The 19140-nt window shown below is 40.2% G+C and overlaps 1 long non-coding RNA gene across 1 annotated transcript; it reads right to left on the bottom strand.

Moving 5' to 3' along the window:
- Window positions 1-1080: 1080 nt before the first annotated feature.
- Window positions 1081-2465, bottom strand: LOC105993679. The gene is made up of 2 exons (XR_001175477.1): window positions 1825-2465; window positions 1081-1371 (listed from the first exon to the last, which is right to left on the bottom strand). It is a non-coding gene; the product is annotated as an uncharacterized LOC105993679 (long non-coding RNA).
- Between the last annotated feature and the right edge of the window lie 16675 nt (window positions 2466-19140).

Genomic DNA, 19140 nt, shown 5'->3' with positions numbered 1-19140 from the left:
GTTGAAATTCTGCCTGTGAAAAATCCCCTTATTTAACTCCAGGAAGATAATAGGATGGTTTCAGGAAGACTTTTACATGTTCTAACTTTTCACAAATTACCCATCCCAGCAGGAACCATGTAACTGTTTCCTTAGTTGGCCAAATAGACATACTGCTACTTGCTTGCCAGTAAGGACCTTCTTGCTTTCTTTGTCACTCAAGTATCTATTAAAAGCTCAATTAAGGACAACAATGGCCAACAGCAATTTCAGAAAGACTTGTACTTTGTTCATTCCTTTATATATTGTACACGCTATGTCTGGTGATACCACTCAGAAATTGTTCATTGAGTTAATTAATGAATTGTTAAATCTGCTAGAAGCTAAAATATACTTTGAACATCTATTGCTTTTGGCGCCCTACAGGAGTCTTGCTCCTGAACTGTGTTTGGTGTAATACCAGGGTTTATCCAATCATTGCTCTCTGTATCACCCTGTGGAATTCATGTCATTGTATGCCACATTCTTGATGAAGAAGTTACAGTGTTTCCCTTCTCAGGATAGTCAAGAAGTAAGTTGCTTATGTTGAGTAATTGATACTTTTTAAAAATCATGGATTTTAATTACCAACTAGATTTCAATTTTCATATTCTCTGTCATAAAATTCATAGTTCAAATGACTTAATTTTTCATTTAACTAATTCCAACATCCAGTTTTTATTTTGTTTGGTTTTGTTTTTGGAGGGTAAAGGGTCTTACTGTATAGACCAGGTTGCCCTCAAATTCATTATCATCTAACTTCAACTTCCTAAGGGTTAGGATTGTAAGTATATACCATCACACTCAGCTCTATGTCTCATTTTTGCCCCTCCCCCTTTTACTTTTTTTCCCTTTTTTATTCTTAGGCTATCTGTAGTTTTTGATTTATTGGAATACTTCATTAGCAGCTTATAATTATATTTATGATTCCCTTTAATGATCTGAAATCTTTTAGGAAAAGATATTAATAATTTTTAATCCACCAATGAAATAAAAAATAAATAGTCAATTGTGTAGAACAATGAATGTCTACTTTTTTAAAAAAAGACTGAGCCAAAGCAATAATGTGGGAGATATTTATTATTCTTTCTGAAGAAAGCTATTCATTTTTCTGAAACCTTCTTCTGTTCATTAAAATTACAAGAAAGGGTAGAGTACTCCACAGATGGGTAACCAAACCCAACTGTTCTGATCGCTGTGTCCACAGGCATTCTTTGGTTCGTTCACTGGTTGGAGAGTAGTGTACAGCATGTGAGGAAGTCTCATCTTAGGAAGGGATTGAGATGTCAAGCTTGAGATATCAGTGATCATATTTGTGCCACCTGGGAAAAGGCTGGCCCAGTGTGAGAAAACCTGGCACAGAGCAAAGAGAGAGCAACCAAGAGAGAGAAAGAGAGAGCTTACACCATCCAGGTTTCTGATGATAGGCAGCAGCTAACCATAACGGGAAAATGCAGAGGGAACCTAAACTGAAGAGCTCACAAGATCTTTGAGAGAAAATATTGTGCTTAGACTTCTCGAGTCACAGGTGACCTCAGTCCTGTAGACTGGACCTAGGCAATCTCAGACTCAGAGGCTAATGTGTGGTTCCCGTTGTAGAGACAGCCCACTTCCAGTCTGAAAAGCACACTGATACTTACAACTGTCTGGAATCCCTGCCTTTGTTTTGTGTTTGTCATTGTTCTAAGTCCTTTTTGGGCTCCAGGAAGGACAGGACTGACTGGTAATATCTTTATGACAAGAGACTGAAGCTACCCCTAAGGAAGAACAAAGCCTTGAACAGATGCCCCAGATGAGAACCATTACCTGTAGTGATCAGACTGCATCCTGGAGCTGGAGGAGTCATCTCCAGGGGAACAGATTACTCCCTCAAGGGGTGACAGCATTAGCACTGGGAGAACCCGAACTGAGGTGGTGACTGATCAAATCACTGGTAACTGGAACCCTGCCTTTGCCTGCCTCTATTTAAACCCAACACTCATGTGTACCTGGAAGATGACCAAAGGTGAACTGGGACACCATTTTCCTATGGCATCAGCCACATAAAAATCACTTTCCTCTGCCATACTTCTTTTCTACCATGTTCATTGTGTGTGGAAACTCGCCTGAATTCTTGTCTTGTTGGACACAGGGACACAGGTAGATAACTGCATTGACTTCCTGCTAATACTGGAATTGTCAGTTCTTTGTTTTTTCCTAAATTAGCATCAATTAGTTGTACTAAGGGATTTAATTCTGACATGTCCATCTATGTATTCTGTGTTCTCACTCTCATTCTCTACTTCACCCCCACCCGCACTCCCAAGCAATCCCAACAAACTTCACAGTTCCATTGTCATACATGACAAGCTTCGTGTCTCTATACATCACAGATTTTGACCTTATTCACCCTCCTCCCCCCAATTCCACTAGTACCCACATCCCAGTCGTTTCTTTGTTGTTATTGTTGGTGGTGGTCATGGGGCTGGAGCTCAAGGCTTGTCCCTGAGCTCTTAGTGCTGTTCCTGAGCTCTTAGTGCTCTACCACTTTGAGCCATAACATCACTTCTGATTTTCTGGTGGTTTATTGGAGATAAGAGTCTCTTGGGACTTTCCTGCCCAAGCTGGCTTTGAACTGCAATCCTCAGACCTCAGCCTCCTGAGTAGCCAAAATTACAGATGTGAGCCACCAGCGCCTGGCTTTTTCTTTCTTTCTTTCTTGTTTTTATTTTTATTTTCTGCAGAGCTGAGGACTGACTTAGGGCCTTGCACTTTCCAGGTAAGTATTTTCCCATTGAGCTGAGTCCCCCAATCCTCCCACCTCCAGTTGTTTCTTAAGACCTGAGTATTTGCCTATCACATGGTTTAGATCTTAATCCCTTCTAGATTTTACGACGTAACAGATTCTTTTCCATTTTCAGTTGGGCCTCTGTCAGTTTCCTGCAAGACTCTTTGGTGTGCCATTTTGCTTTTAAGCCTTAACATGGAGAACCTGGAGCATAGCCTTTCTTTCTTAGGAAAGCTTGTGCCTCACACTCTCATCAATCCCACAGCTAATATTTGTACAAAGATAGAATGGATCTGCCTCTCACTTTTACTTATATCAGCTTTGCTGCAAAGACCTGATGTATAGACATTTAAACTTTCTCATTTGAAGTACAAAATTGCAAACATTTGTTAAGGACCTCAAACCCAAAATGTTTGCTCTCCTGTTGGGGCAAAAACTGAACCTAAATAATGGTTGCTGGAGGTGTAGGGACTTGATAACTTGCATTTTGCACGTAGTGTTATCTCTGTCTCTGTATCTAATCAACAGAAAGTCTGGTGCCCGTGTGAGGAGAGGGGAGAGAACACAGTGTTGGGTCAGGCAGCCTCAGATCCTCTTCTTAGCGCTACAGCTTAGTCAGGTGCCTCTCAGCCTTTCTTCACAAATCCTTTTTAGGTAACTTGTGGAACAACAGCATCTGCCTCATGACATTGTTGCAGGACATCGGCGTAAAGTGCAAAGACCATATCAACACATTCAGGTCAATCACTGATAACCAAAAAAATGCAAAATCTGAAATGCTCTAAAATCAGAAACTTTCTGAGTGCCGGCATTAGTGCAAAGGTCCACACTTTATCTCATGTGATGGGCCCCAGTGGAAATGCAGTAAAAGCACTGTATAAAATTCCCCTTAAGCTATTGCTGGGCAATGTGTTCCAGATCACCCTTCAGTGACTCCACATCAGCTGCTCTTCTTCTCATGTCTAGTTCGACTTGTGCAAGGCATTCCTGTCTCAGGCTTCACTGCCCTCGGACCTCTCAGACTTCATTGGACTCAGTCTGCTGAGTCTGATGCCTGTGATCTATAACAGGAAGCCAAGAAGTGAAATTCTTTAGCTCAGGACAAGACATCTAGTTCTGAGAGTAGCAGTGGACCCAAGGAAGGCTGGACTCATGGTAGACATGTTGAGGACTCACACTCTTCTTGACTGGGACTATTACCTTCCTTCCTCTGTCCTTGGTCTGTCTTTGTGTCTTCTGTTTTCAAAGCACCTGTATTATTTGTTTATCCTGTCTCAGGCCATGTGCAAAGCTATAGCGAAACACCACAGATGGGGTAATTTATAAGAACCAAGAAATTAATTTGTGCATAGTTGTGAAGGGTGGGAATTTCACCATCAAGGCATGACAGGGTTGGATTCTAGTGAAAGGGTACCTTGCTGATGTACCCTCAGGAAGGAAGAACAATTAAACCCCTACATGGTGGAAGGGATGAAAGGGGCACAAAAACGGTGAGCTCCCTCTCTTTACCCTTTTTACAAAGGAAACAATCCTACTGAGGCAGGCCGAGTCCTCATGTCCTAAAAACCACACCTCTTACAACTGTTGCATTGAGATTAAGTTTCACCCTGAATTAGGCAAAACATTGAAATCACAGCACTTCCTACATTCCCAATGAGAACAGGAACTGTAGACTAGAAGCTGTATCTTAACTCCTCTCAGCATCTTTAGCCTGGCCCACAAACTGGTACTTAGTCTTCATGAAGGAATAAATAAGAATCTTTATTGAGAACATTTTCATTATCACAACATGAAATAATGACTAAATAACTCGTTTATTTCACTGACCTAAACTCTAAGAAGCAAAACAATGGAAATAATTATTTGCTAGCAGAAATAAAATAGAAATAGCTCATTTCAGTGGTATTTTTGGTTCTGATTTCCAGAATCGGATCTGTTTTACAAAGAACATTGACTCTCAGGATAAAGTTTTGCATTTAAAGGGAAAAAAGGTGTATAAGAATTAAGCTTTCTCTTGTAAATGTACTGACATGCCTAGAAATGTCTCTGTTAGAAAAACAGAAGCTGTGGAAGTTTTCTCGGAGAGTAGGTTTTAAGTTGCTACTTAAAATATTCTGTATCCTTGTCAGACTATATGCCAGAGTAGGAGTTTCTATTTGGGGTTCAGATATTCTGGTCCCTAGAGAACCCAGACAGTTGCTCTCTGGTCACCATCCCACCGCAGCTGCCCTCTGGGTTACCTACAGTAATACCTCAGTGCAGCAGGAAGTATATTCTGGAGGTGACAGATGCTTTCATCTCCTTTCAAATAAGATTTAAGAAAATGTTTTATAATTCCTAATTCCAGAAACTGCCCAGACAATTTTCTGAGGTAAATAAACATTCTCTTATTTAGATCAGTAGCAGGAAGTTTGAGTCTCTTTTTTTTCTTTCTCACTTCCATTATTCTTCTGTAAGAGTGATCCAGGTTAGACCATAGGTTAAGCCTGGTTGACGACTGATGGTGGTATTTGTTTCCATTGGAATCTGCAAGCACAAAGGTAATGGTGTCTGCAGTGTCTAGGCACCATCTTTGCCAGGACTTAGAAAGCCCAAGGTTGGAGGGCAAATTAGGAGATGGAGAGGACAGTCGGATGGCACTGGATATTCTTCTCCATCTGTTCCTGCCTCACTAGGAAGGCATCATCCGGTTTCTTAAGGTGATTCTCTCTCTTATGTTTGTTTGCCTAAGGTGATTATAGGCCTATAGTCTGACTTTCCGACATTTCTAATATACCCATTAATCTCCCATTGAAATACACTGTATCACACATAGTTATTCTAAGAGAAGATGTGATTTATATTCATTTTTGTACCCCAGACTTTCTCTAGAGAAGAGACTTATTTTATCTGTTTGCCTAACATCATTGTAATATTTTGGATTATGCTACAGAATATGATCACTATGAAAATCTCAATAGAGTTGTGAATATATGGACCTGATTTTTAAATTATTTTTGTCACTCATTATTTCCAATAGTAACTAGTTCCCAACTAAAAAGCACCTAAAAAAAATTGGGAAAACAAAACCATTGACTTTACCTCACCAAAATTCAAGAATCCTGTTATCAGCACATACTGACTTTCAGTGTCATAGACATTATTTTATCTAACTGAAGAAAGAGTCTTGGGTAAATGAACAATAAATGGAAAGATCCTGTCCAAGTCCAGGTATTAATCTTACGTCACTTAAATGCCTATTATGTCCCAATTAAGCTCAGCATATGTCTCATCCAGGGACTGGTTGCTCATTTGGAGAGAGAAGACAGCTGGTTCACCACATTATTCAACTGTTGTACAAACTTTGCTCCCAACCTTGCCAAGTTTTTGTGCAACTTTGCTCCAGGGAAATTTTGGTTTGTCATTCTTATTTGGTTAACTTACCCTTGAGGTTTGTCATTAATAACTTGAATTCTCTGGATCTAATCCCATTAAAAATAGAAACAAAAATACCAAGATCCTAATTATGGCAAATGAGTCACATTTTATTTCTGCCCACAACCCCCTAAAGAACCAACCTAAGACTTAAATCCTGTAAGAGTGAGGGATGAGCTTCCTAATGGGTGGTGCTGAAGGGTGTGGAAGCCTGTGGCTTAGAGCAGCTTGTGAGGTGCAGAGTGAAAGTCAAGACAACACCTGCCACCAGCATTCTTCCCAACCACCTGACGACAGGGAAGCCCCAAGGGAGCATTCTCATGGGCTGCACGCTTGCCAGGCAGGAGTTCTACCACTTGAGCCATGCTTCCAGTCATGTGGGATTTTTTGTTTTTTATTTTTTGCTGTTTTCAGGTGTGGGTTTTTTTCCCCTGGTTATTCTGGAGATGGAATCTAGCAAACTTTCATGTGCAAGCCTGAAAATAGTCCTCCAGATCTCAGCCTCCTAAGTAGCTACAAGTGCAGGTGTGAGCCACTGTTGCCCAACTCATCCTAGATCTTCCTACTGGATACAGCTGAATGGATCTCCACAATTTAGCTTTGTACAGAGACCTAAGAACCCTGGCAAGGTAACTCAAAGAGAAAACACTCAGTTTTACTTGGTATAGGAACACATGCCAAAAGGAAAATTTCAAAGATTAGTGTCACATCTGAATACAACCCAATTCCAGCATGCAAGGATATGTGACTACACACGGCCCTCTTAGTCTCTTACGCTTTTAATTCCAGTTGTAAAATGAATATAGCACTAGCATTCCCCATTGATCTATTATAAAGATCTTATTTGTAAATCGATGTTAAGAATTATTCAAAATTACAAGCTGGGCGCCAGTGGCTCACGCCTATAATTCTAGCTACTGAGGAGGCTGAGATCTGAGGATCACGATTCAAAGCCAGCCTGGGCAGGAAAGTCCATGAGACCCTTATCTCCCAATAAACCACTCAGAAAACTGGAAGTGGTGCTGTGGCTCTAGTGGTAGAGCTCTAGCCTTGAGCTGAAGAGTTGAGGGACAGTACCCAAGCCCAGAGTTCAAGCTCCACAACCAAAAAATAAATAAATACAATTTTGTCTAGCAGATAATACATGCTTTGTTATTAATTACTATTATTATTAGTCAGCTTTTGTCCTGTCAAATGGATACCATATGACACAAATCTGGAAGGAAATGCTAGGTCGAGTTGGCTTTATATGTATAAATTACTCTCTCACACCGTAGGCACTCAGTCCACAGATTATTGTCATTGTTGTCATCCCTCAAGTGGCAGTGTTGCCAGAAAGCAATTAACAGTATTCCCACACAGCTGGTGAAGCTGTTTTATAGAGTGCATTGTTTTTATTCAGAGATGGATGGCGCTGGAATTTGTAAATACACAATCGCCTTATTCTTCAATGTACACAGCACTGAATTGTGTGGTATTCTTTGATTTTATTTTTCTCTTTGCAAATCTTTTAGCAGACAGATTTCAGAAGGGAAATCAGCTGCTTACCGCAATGTTAGAGAAGTTTGTATTGTCAGGTCATGCATAGTTACCTTCTGGTGTCTCCTGAGGGAGGATGGGTGCACCTTCTTAGTCACAGTAAAACACATGCTATGCACGAGAACAATGTGTGTCCAGGACTGCTCAGCTTATTATCCAAAATACCATATGCTGGCATAATGAGAAATACCTTTTTTATAGTGACCATAGGGATAAACCTAGAGGTCATTATGCTAAGAACAATAAGCCAGATAGCTGGAGAAAAGGAGAACATGATTTTACTTACACACAAAATCTAAGATTATCTAACATGTGAAAATAGAGCAGGATGGTTGTTGTTGGGCGTTGTAAAGTGGGAAGAATGGGGTGTTGTTAGTGGAAGGGGTACAGGATTTCAGTTACACAGGATGTGTAAATTCTGAAATCTGTACAACAACAAAACAGTACAGAAACTCTTGGAGATGATGAGTAATGAAATTGTGATAATATACAATATACAATAATATACTATAATACAAGTCTAAAAAAAGTGTTCTTAGTGGCGCTGTGGCTCAAGTGGTAGAGTGCTAGCCTTGAGCTGAAGAGCTGAGGGATAGTGCCCAGGCTCAGAGTTCAAGCTCCACACTGACAAAAAAAAGTGTTCCTGGCCAGGCACAGTGACCCAAGCCTGTAATATTAGCTACTTGGAAGGAAGCAATCAGGGAACTGGGTTGGAAGCCAACCTAGTCGTAAAAGTTCTTGAGACTCCATCTCAACCAATGGCTAGGTGTCTAACAAGCACAAGTTCCTGAGTTCAATCCCTAGCACTGCAAAAAATAAATAAGCAAATAAGTTCTTCATGGCAAATACTACATCTTTGAATTATACCACTTTGCACAATGCCTCTTTGCACAGAGCTTGGCAGTAACATAGTAGGTGCTGAACAATAACATTTCTATTTCAGTAATCACACTGTGTTCTGAGTTGTATACCTGTTGTAACCCTAGCATTCTAGATGCTGAAACAGAGGAACTGAGTTTGAGTTGAGCCTGGGCTACACAGGGAGAGTGTCTCAGAACCAAAACAAAGACAAGTAAGTCTATTCTGAATATATATAAGGTACTGTCTTCCTTTCTGAAACAGTATTTTCATACAAGTGAGGTAGGCAGTATCAGACTAATTGAGAACTGCAGATCCATACTGATTCTTTATTTTTCTATCCAAGCATTGATTTCTGTGTTTTAGGAAATCCTTTGTCACCTGCCATCAAGGTATAAGTTTACTTCTTTTTCCTGAGCCTTGTTAATGCTTGGTTACATAGTAGATGCTTGGGTAATTTCAGTTGGGTGAACCACTGAGCAAATAAACTGTGTATTAATAGTGTTAATTTCATTAGACTGGAGTTTGATGGTGTTAGATTTGTCCAACAATTATAAATGAGGCCCTTTCTTAGTTTTGAATCTCTATCCAGAAAAATTTGCAAATAGATTATGATACCCCATTGTAAGTTTTGTAAACAAAGTCCAAACAAAATCTATGGAATAAACCCAAGTAAAGGAGACAAGATAACACTTGTGCTGAGACCTAAGAGAAATAAACGCCAACAATTTGATAAGATTTTTTTCTTTGTATGCTTATCTGTATGTGAGCATTTTATTCTTCCATTTTGTTGATCGAGTAGATGGCATCTTCTCTTTATTATTTAACTCAATTTTCCACCAGCTGAGAGTTCTTTTGCTATATTGAGATAGAAATAATGAATAGCAAAATGCAGTTCCTCAATAGGAAGTGTACTCATTACCTCACTCATGTAACTGTAACTCTCTGTATAGTATCTTTACAATAAAAAAAATCTATGTTGAAAGGGCCTTTAAAAATTGCAGTTCCTTTAGTGATAGAAGTTCTGAGCTTTGGTGTCAGTGGCCCTCTGCTCTTAGTGATTTAGAATGCCTGAATGCCAACAGCTCAGCACCCAGCCATTTTTGGTGGCTCTTCAGCAGGTGGAGCTGGTAGTTCTTGGCTATCCTCTGGAACTTCTCTACTGGCCAAGGCTGCAGTGCTCCTTTGGTCTCAGCTCTCTATAGTTCTTGTGTTTTTCAGTTCTCACCTTCTGTAGATCTTTGCCTTCTGTAGTCCCAGCTTTCTACATTTATTTTTTGGTTGGTTGTGGGGCTTGAACTCAAAGTTTGGGTGCTATCCTTCAGCTCTTCAGCTCAAGGCTAGCACTCTACCACTGTGAGCCACAGTAACACTTCTGGTTTTCTGGTGGTTAATTGGAAATAAGAGTCTTACCGACTTTGCTGCCACTTTGCTGCCCGTGCTGGCTTTGAACCTTGATCCTCAGATCTCAGCCTCCTGAGTAGTTAGGATTACAGGTGTGAGCTACTGGTGCGCAGATCTTTCCACATTTCTGCTTCTTGCTACTCTGCAATTTTTCCACCACCTTCTAGTTGCCGGGTATACTCATGGCTAACAGAACTTGGTGTGCTGTCTGCTTTTCATGAAACCAACTCATCTACCTGATAAAAGATGACAAGGCTTTATTTGGGCTTATCGTGGAGCAAGAGGGAATCATGCACAGGAGCAAACTCTTAGACCTGATGGGAGTGAAGAGGGCTGTGTATATAACCAGTCAACATGGGTGTAGCCTCCTTGTCTTGCTTAGCTGTGCCATTTTACACAGGCACCCTCGGCATGCCTATTCCAGTTGTCATGGGTGGGGAGGCAGCTCCTTGCTGACCTTTTGAGGATATCTGCAATGTTGGTGGGGGCCTCTGGAGCAGCTATGGTCAGGGTCACCTGAGGTCACTGGAAGGTGCCATGGCAGAAATGATATCTCCATGCTTCCTCCCAGGTGTCTGCAGTAGTCAGGACTGAAGCAGAGTCTTCTCTAATGGAAGCTCTTAAAGAGTTGGCTTCCAGAACATGAAGAAGCCCCAGGTTCATACCTGCGATGACAGCTGTGGCAGTTTCTGCAGCAGAAAGAAAATCAACCTGAGCAGCAGTGAGGTCTTCAAAGCATTGTGATTGATGGCCAGGATGGTGGCTGTCAGATCACATTCGGCTTGGTGGACAGCCCTGTGGTCTCCACGAGAGCAGAGGGGCTGAAGTTGTGATCCTGCCTCCTAAATGGAACTTCAAGAATGGAAGCAATGATACAGATCCTCCAGACTTGGGGCTTCAGTAGGTAACAATAGCAGTTCCTACCCTACCCTTCTTCCCTACCCAACCTGGAATAGTGGCATATGTACTTTCTGGCATTCATTGCTGCAGCCGGCACAGGGGAAGGCTGGGCCACTGTCAATCAAACAGCCAAAATAAACAGTTACGTAAAGAAGGGACATTAAGGAGTGTGAACGAATATGTAACAAGATTAATATTCTCTCCCAGTAAATTTTGCTTAGCATTTAACTTTTAGTTAGATATCCTGGTAAAGGAAAAATAAAAACGGACAACTAAACGGACAAATCTTGTAGGGTTCCTTTCTTTTAGCTCATCTCCTCATTTCTTTCCTCTTTTCACATGATGTAGGCCCTGATTTTGGGGGTCAAACATTTGTTTACATTGTTCATGTCTATTATAGAAAAATCCCATTACTTTTTTCCTTTGTTGTTTTATTTATTGATGGTGCTAGGGTTTGGACTAAGCATCTCACTTTTACTAGGCAAGTGCGCTGTCACTTGTGTCACATTCCCAGACTCTACTATTCTTATTTGTGCCAAACATCTTTAAAACTGAAAAAGGTTCTGAAAATGAAATGGAAGATAAAATGAAAAGAACAATAGCAAGACAAAATAAATGATAAAGTTTTTTTAAGATGGTGTTTAATAGTATGGTTTTAGTTTAAAGCTTATGAATAAGATATAGCTCATGAGCAAACTTATAAAAGGTTTGGAGAAAAATAGCAAGTTAAAAAAAACAACAAAGAAAGAAGGACACTGCAGTCTTTCCAAGTGAAAAGCCCTCAGGGACCAAGACTTGATGATGTCCTAGATTTCTAGGCCATCCTACCTGAAGGATGATTTGTTTCTTTGAATTGCCACATTTTCAGGTCATTGTGGTAGCTAGATTTGTTAATGTCTCTTTTTAATGCCATTTGTTCAGCCCAGTAAACCCAAACTATTAAATAAAACTTAAAGTGCACATATATTGAAAATGTGGTGCCTTTCTATTTATTTCTAGTACAGAATACACACACCATAAATTGTCTCATTTTTGTAAACTGTTATAATCTTATTCTGACTTACTGTTTTCTTCCCAATAATTGTGACCATCTCAGGTCCCTGGTTTAGGTGCTCATTTGAGTTCATAATTGGCACTGATATAGACTGAATTGTGTCTCCCCAAAATTCATAGATTACAGCCTGAACCCAATGGCTGGTATCTGGAGATAGCGGTGGGGGAGGAAGGAGGTTTGAGATAATTAGGTTTGGAGGAGATCATGAAGGTGGAGCTATCCAGATGGCATTAGAGCTCTTCTAAGAGATATCAAAGGACATTCTCATTGAAGACACAGTGAGAAGGTATCAATCTACAAGCCAGGCAAAGATCTCTCACCAGAACTCAACCATGTTGAGTCTGGACATCTAACCTTTAGAGTACAAGAAAGCAACTTGTTATTGCTTAAGTTCTCCAGTCTGTGGTGTTTTGTTGTAGCAGCCTGAGCTGTGTCAGGTGCCTTTTGAGCCCACTGATATGATTGTTGTAGGGATTTAGAAGAAGTAGGTTGTGACCTTTCTTTCTCTTTTTCTTTCTTTCTTTCTTTCTTTCTTTCTTTCTTTCTTTCTTTCTTTCTTTCTTTCTTTCTTTCTTTCTTTCTTTCTTTCTTTCCTTTCTTTCTTTCTTTCCCTTCCTTCCTTCCTTTTTCTTTTTCTTTTTGTTCTTGGTCCGGTCATGGGGCCTGAACTCTTGGCCTGGGCACTGCCCCTCAGCTGTTCAGCTCAAGGCTAGCGCTCTACCACTTGAGCCACAGTGCCATTTCTGGCTTTTTTCTTTTTGCTTATGTGGTGCTGAGGAATTGAACCTAGGGCCTCGGGCATGCAAGGCAAGCGCTCTATCGCTGAGCCACCTTCCCAGCCCTCACCTTTCTTTCTGATTCAAGCTGTCCCACAGGGAGAAGCCAGGTGCATTTGAGCAAGATCTGAGGTTGGTTTCATATTGGAGTTCAGTTCAGCTATATCTTATTTTCCTATCTGTTTCGGCGAGAATTTCAAGATAAAGCAGGACTTGAATAGCGGTTCACCTTTTATATTTTCATTATTTTATTCTTGTAACTCTATTGATTTGGTTTGACAAAGGAGGACCTATTTCTGAAGCTAGGATATTGAACGTGGTGGAGTGGTATACACTGGTAGTTTGGTGCTAGAAAGTCTTAGGTTCATATCCAAGCCTTCTATGGAAATCTATGCATTGTCTAGATAAACCTTTCTCAGATTATGCAGCTCCTGATAGCCCAGGACAAATCTTGTCCTATCTGTTATAAACTCTGTTGACATCCATTCTCCCACCTCCTTTCTGATGTGGAAATCAATTATACCTGCATACACCATTAATTTTAACATTGATTTGCATCCTATCAATTCGTACTTCTTGACTTTTTTTTGAAACTGTTATGTTGTCTCTTTGTTCTCTCATGGAATGAGTTAAACAAACTCAATTGTGTGTTCATTTTTATTTATTTATTCATTTAATCATGGGGCTTGAACTCTGGGCTTGGGCTCTGTCCCTCAGCTCTTCAGCTCAAGCAGTCTACCACTTGAGCCACAGCTCCACTTCCAGTTTTCTGAGTGGTTTATTGGAGATAAGAGTCTCTCGGACTTTCCTGCCTGGGCTGGCTTTGAACCATTATCCTCAGATCTCAGCCTCCTAAGTAACTAGGATTACAGGCATGAACCACTGGTGCCCAGCTGTGTGTTCATTTTTATATCTGTATAAAAGTCTACTTTTACTTTTTTCCTGAAACTTATCTTTTGGCACTCAACTTCCTTCCTTAGAAATGGGGTTCATGACCCTTTCACCTTCTTTCCTTCCTTAATTTTTAGGATCACAGGTGATAAAATTAACTGGGCTGATTTTTTTAAAAGGATTTAAATATGTCCTATGAACTTTTCTATTTCTACTACAAGTGCTTTTTTTTTAAAAGTAGTCTTGCCAGGACTGTTGTTACTAACATCAAACATTATAGGCAGTATAGTAACCAGCAACCTCTGCATATTTTTGAGAGTAGCCAGAGGGTTCATCTTAGGTAGCATGAGAGGAGGCAAAGGTGCAGAAGTCACCTGCTAGGAGAATGGGGACATGGCCTCTGGCCATGGTTTACAGTTTACAGCTCCAGTGAGCTGGCCCCTGTGGAAGAGAGAGGTTAAAGGAAACTCCGTATGATGCTTCTTGTTACCTAGGCTCTGAGTCTCTAGGGATTCAGAGGTCAAAGTGCTTTCTCCACACAAAACTTAGCTTGTCTCACATACAATTCCCAATCCCTCATCCTGTTACTTGTGCCAAGATGGCAGAATAGACAGGTGGGTGGGGAGTACAATTTATGCTAAGAAAAATATTACAGGTTTGTAATACAAAGGTTTGTCAGACACTTCAAAACTTGTGAATCCACATTGTTTGAATCTGTATTCTTCTATATTTAAAAGGTTTACAATATAAAGCTTAAATTTCCCTCCTTCCTTCCTCCCTTCTTCCTTTCTTTCTTTTCCATTAGGGATAGAACTTAAGACCTCAAACATGTTAGACAAGTGATCTGCCATTGGGTTACAGCCGCCCACCCTGCCCAAATGTGTATTTTTAAATGGAAGCTGGAGCTCAAAATTAATGTCACTATTCTATGAAGGCTTTTCACAATCTTTGCATGCTCAGTGTAACTTTTCTACCCTTCAGCTTTCCCCACTGTCAAACTGAAAAAACTAATTGAATGTTTACAGGAAGGCAACTTAAGCAAAATCAGTAAGATGCATCCATCCACCACGGTGTAGCAATGAAAACCAGGACCAGAGATATCAGCTCTGTGACAGCAGCTTGCCGCTCCTATGACAAATAACTGAGGTAAATAATCATGTGAGGAGAAGAGGTGTATCTTGGCTCACAGTTTTGGAGATTTCAGTCCATGGCTGGTTGGCCGCATTGTTCTTGGGCCTGTGATGAGGCAGCACATTTGGAGAAACATGGCATGGCAGAGCCAACTGTTCACCTCATGTCTGTCAGGCAGCAAAAACAGAGAGAGGAAGAGACTGGATTTTACCGTCTACTCTAAGCCAAAGCCCCCAGCAATCTAAGACCTGCCGACTCAGCCCCATTTCTTAAAGATTCCAATGTTTTTCAACAGAACCAAAGTCAGAATTGAACCTTTCACATATACGTTTGGAAGAAACTCCAGATCCAAGCTATTGCCAGTTTATTATCATGGAACTTGTAAATGTTATCTTCTATGGAAGAAGGCCTTTAAAAAAAGGACTAAGTGAAGGATCTATTTTTTTACTCTACTAATGGAGCCACAGCTCCACTTCTGGCTTTTTCCATGATTAATTGAAGATAAGATTCTCAGACTTTCTTGCCCTAATTTTGAATGCTCATCCTCAGATCTCAGCCTCCTGAGTGGCTAGCATTACTGGTGTGAGCCACCAGCATCCAGCTAGGGGAAAGATCTTTTTTTTTTTTTTTGTCGGTCATGGGGCTTGAACTCTGGGCCTGGGCCTGGGCCTGTCCCTGTGCTCTTCAGCTCAAGGCAAGCACTCTACCTGTTAAGCCACAGTGCCACTTCCAGTTTTCTAGTGGTTTATTAGAGATAAGAGTCTCACAGGCCTGGGTTGGCTTTGAACTGTGATCCTCAGATCTCAGCCTCCTGAGTAACTAGGATTACAGGCGTGAGCCACCGGCACTCAGCTAAGTGAAAGATCTTGACCTGAGAGATTATCCTGGATTAATTTGGTAAGCCTTCGGTGCAATGGCAGATGCCACTGTGATTGAGAGACGGATACAGACAGCTGATTATGAGATTTGAAATGGATAGGAGAGAGAAGACACTATGAAGACGGGTAGATTGGAGTGGTAGGGTCAAAAGCAGGAATAATGGCATTATCAGAAACTGGAAGAAGACAAGGAAAAGACATTTTCCCTAGAACTTACGGAAGGATTGAGGCAGCCCCTTGATTCCAACCAAGTGAAATCGATTTCACAAGTTTGACAGAGTTTTCATAGAATTAGTTTTCAGCCACACAAGTTCATTGTAACTTTTCAGAGCAGATACAGAATCAAATAGAGATGTTAGTTGAGTGAAGTGGCTCAAACTGACCACAGTTTAAGGCCAGCCTCGGTGAAAACTGCATGAGATTCCATCTCAAGCAATGGCTGTCATCCTAGCTACAAAGCAAGCACAATGGCTGAGTGCAGTGGTAAACAACTGTCACCCCAGTTACACAGGGAAGGACAAAGAGGTGCAGTGTAGACAGTGGAATAAAATAAGAACTTACCTCAAAAATAACCAATGCAGAAAGGGCTGACTCCAGGTAGAGCTCCAGCATGAGATCAAGGTCAGTAGGGTTGATCTTTTCTGAGAAAGAAGTGTGGCAGGGTTTTGCTCTCTTTGTGTATTCACATGGTCTTCCCTCTGTACCCATGTCCTAATCTCTTCTTATAAGGACAGCAGTCTTTTGGTTTAGAATATATATATATATATATATATATATATGTATGTATATATACACACATGTATGTATGTATGTATATATGTATATATATGACCTAAATTAGCCTTATACTTGAATAATCCAGCTTCTTCAGTTTCTTCTTTCCTTATTTTTCTCAGTGCTGGGAGTAGAACTCACGGCCTTGCACATGCTAGTCAAGCACTCTACCACTGAGCCACATCCCAACCCTCTCTGGTTTCTGTTCAGTGAATCTAACCTGACACTGTGTGAGGTATAACCTCATTAGTCAGTCATTAAAAAGAAGTCTGTTATACTGTAACACTCTTAGAACTGATTTTTTTTTTGGGGGGGTCTGGTGGGGCCTGAACTCTGGGCCTGGGCACTGTCCCTCAGCTCTTCAGCTCAAGGCTAGCGCTCTACCACTTGAGCCACAGCACCACTTCTGGCTTTTTTCTTTTTTCTTATGTGGTGCTGAGGAATCGAGCCCAGGGCCTCATGCATGCAAGGCAAGCGCTCTACCACTGAGCCACCTTCCCAGCCCCCAAGACGTCATTTTTTTTTTTAATCAAAAAAAATTGACCAAGTTCTAAAATGTTGCTTTTTTATGAGAATTTCCAAACATAACTTCCTTCATTGAACAGATATTTATTGAAGAACAAGTATTTACTGAAGATTTTCTATCTGACAAGTATTGTCCTAAATTTTGGGAACAGAATATATAACAAAGTACAGCTTAGAAAAATCCTTGTTTCTATGAAATTTTCAGTTTTGATGAGGCAAGACAAATATGTAATAACCAATTATGTGACAAAAATTAAGCACAGAGTACACACCAGTTGACCACAACTTCATTAGAGTCACTACCAAATGTCTGGCCTACAAAAATCATGAGACACAAATGATTGTTCTTAAAGTCACTAGTAGTGATTTGAATTCAGATCAGGTATAATATTAATAATAATTCAATTTCAATGTATTCTTATTACCTACCATGAAACATTCTTGTGTTTTAAGTTGGTTGCATAACTCTTTTATATTAAATGTTGGGCTATGACTAGAAAATAGAAAAGGTTTTCCTCCAGTGCAGTACTTTGACAGCAACTGTTGATATATTCTCACCAGAGAATTGACTGTTTGCTATACAGTATAATTATCATGAGTGCAATATTCCCAAAGAGCTATGGAAATGGTTAAATAATCAGGTTCTCTCAAAAGAATATGATGCTCTATCTTAACAACTGAGTTTTCTGTAACTTCGCTTGAGAAGAGGTTGTTTCTGGTAGTAATTATTATTATTGTTTTTTGGTTCCCATCATGGGGCCTGAACTCTGGGCCTGGGCACTGTCCCTCAGCTCTTCAGCTCAAGGCTAGCACTCTACCACTTGAGCCACAGCGCCACTTCTGGCTTTTTTCTTTTTGCTTATGTGGTGCTGAGGAATCGAACCCAGGGCCTCAGGCATGCAAGGCAAGCGCTCTACCACTGAGCCAACTTCCCAGCCCTCAGGTAGTAATTATATATCCAAAAGTTGATCGTTATGCTACTTACAACTTTTAAAAAGAGGGCAATTCTCTTCTCCTCTTTATTTTCCACAGGCTAATTAAAAGTCTTCAAATCCAAAAGGCAAATGGTTTAGTTGATTTATATTGAGATGGTATATGTGTTATCTGCTTACCATGCATTAGCTTATCTGTGTTTTCTTTTTAAACTTAAACTTTGAAAATCAGTGTTTGTAGCTGGTTGGCCAGAACAGTTTTGAATCTTGAGAGGCTGTCATGGATCCACCGTTAAGGTGACAGACTACCATTTGAGAGAATGCTGCTCTTTCAGTGTGGAACGTCTAACCAGGAAAAAGATGCCCATGTATGGATTTCAGCCAAACATATATTAAAGAAAAACTCCTTGTATTTTCCACTTGAATAAAAGCTTTGAAACATACTGTAATTTCACTTATTTCTGCTTATGGATGTATATATATGTTATATATATTATACATATACAATGTATGTTGTTTTATATATAACAAAATATAACATTATATATGTTATCTACAAACAATAGTTGTTTTATTAATATCTGTATTTTCTGTTGCTGTAGTAGAACTTTAGAAGAACACTTCAGTAGGACTTTAGTTCTACTATGAGCTTTCTGACTCAACTAACAGTATTTTACTAGATATTGGGAAATGAGCTGCTGATTAGGGTTTTACCTAAATATTGAAGGTTAATCACAGAGGGTTGAAAATAACCACCTCAGAACTGAAAACAGAGAAATACAAGGGATGGGGTGGGTTGAAGCAGGGCAAAAATGTTGAAGGGATGACACAGATCAAGATGCATTGTGCGCACAAACTGCTTTGTTAAGTGGCAAAAAATTCAATACATAACCTAAAATTAGGATAAGGAAAAGGGTGGGTAAGAATGTTGAAAGGGGTGACATCGATCAAGATGCACTGTGTTCATAAACTGCTTTAGTGAATGGCAACTCCTTTGTACATTTGGTTAGAGCTAACTTTGCTTTATATCTAAGTACATCATCTATGCATTGCTTGCTTATTGCTTACCTACGGCAAACTGTTCAGTGGAGTGTCAATTACAGTCAGCAATTCCAGATGGGACACTATTTCAACTGTGCCTCCAGATATCACTAGGGCTCACAGACTCTGGGTACAAGATTCTCTGCAATATGTGCCTCCTATTTTGAAGACCATCTGTCTCCTTTTCATTGACAATTGGCCGAGCCAAAATGTTTGCATGCTTGATGAATTTTTATAA

Source organism: Dipodomys ordii, unplaced genomic scaffold (assembly GCF_000151885.1).
Source record: "Dipodomys ordii isolate 6190 unplaced genomic scaffold, Dord_2.0 Scaffold98, whole genome shotgun sequence".
Taxonomy (NCBI): domain Eukaryota; kingdom Metazoa; phylum Chordata; class Mammalia; order Rodentia; family Heteromyidae; genus Dipodomys; species Dipodomys ordii.
Note: the sequence above shows the minus strand (reverse complement) of the source record. Positions and strands in the feature narration are given on the sequence as shown.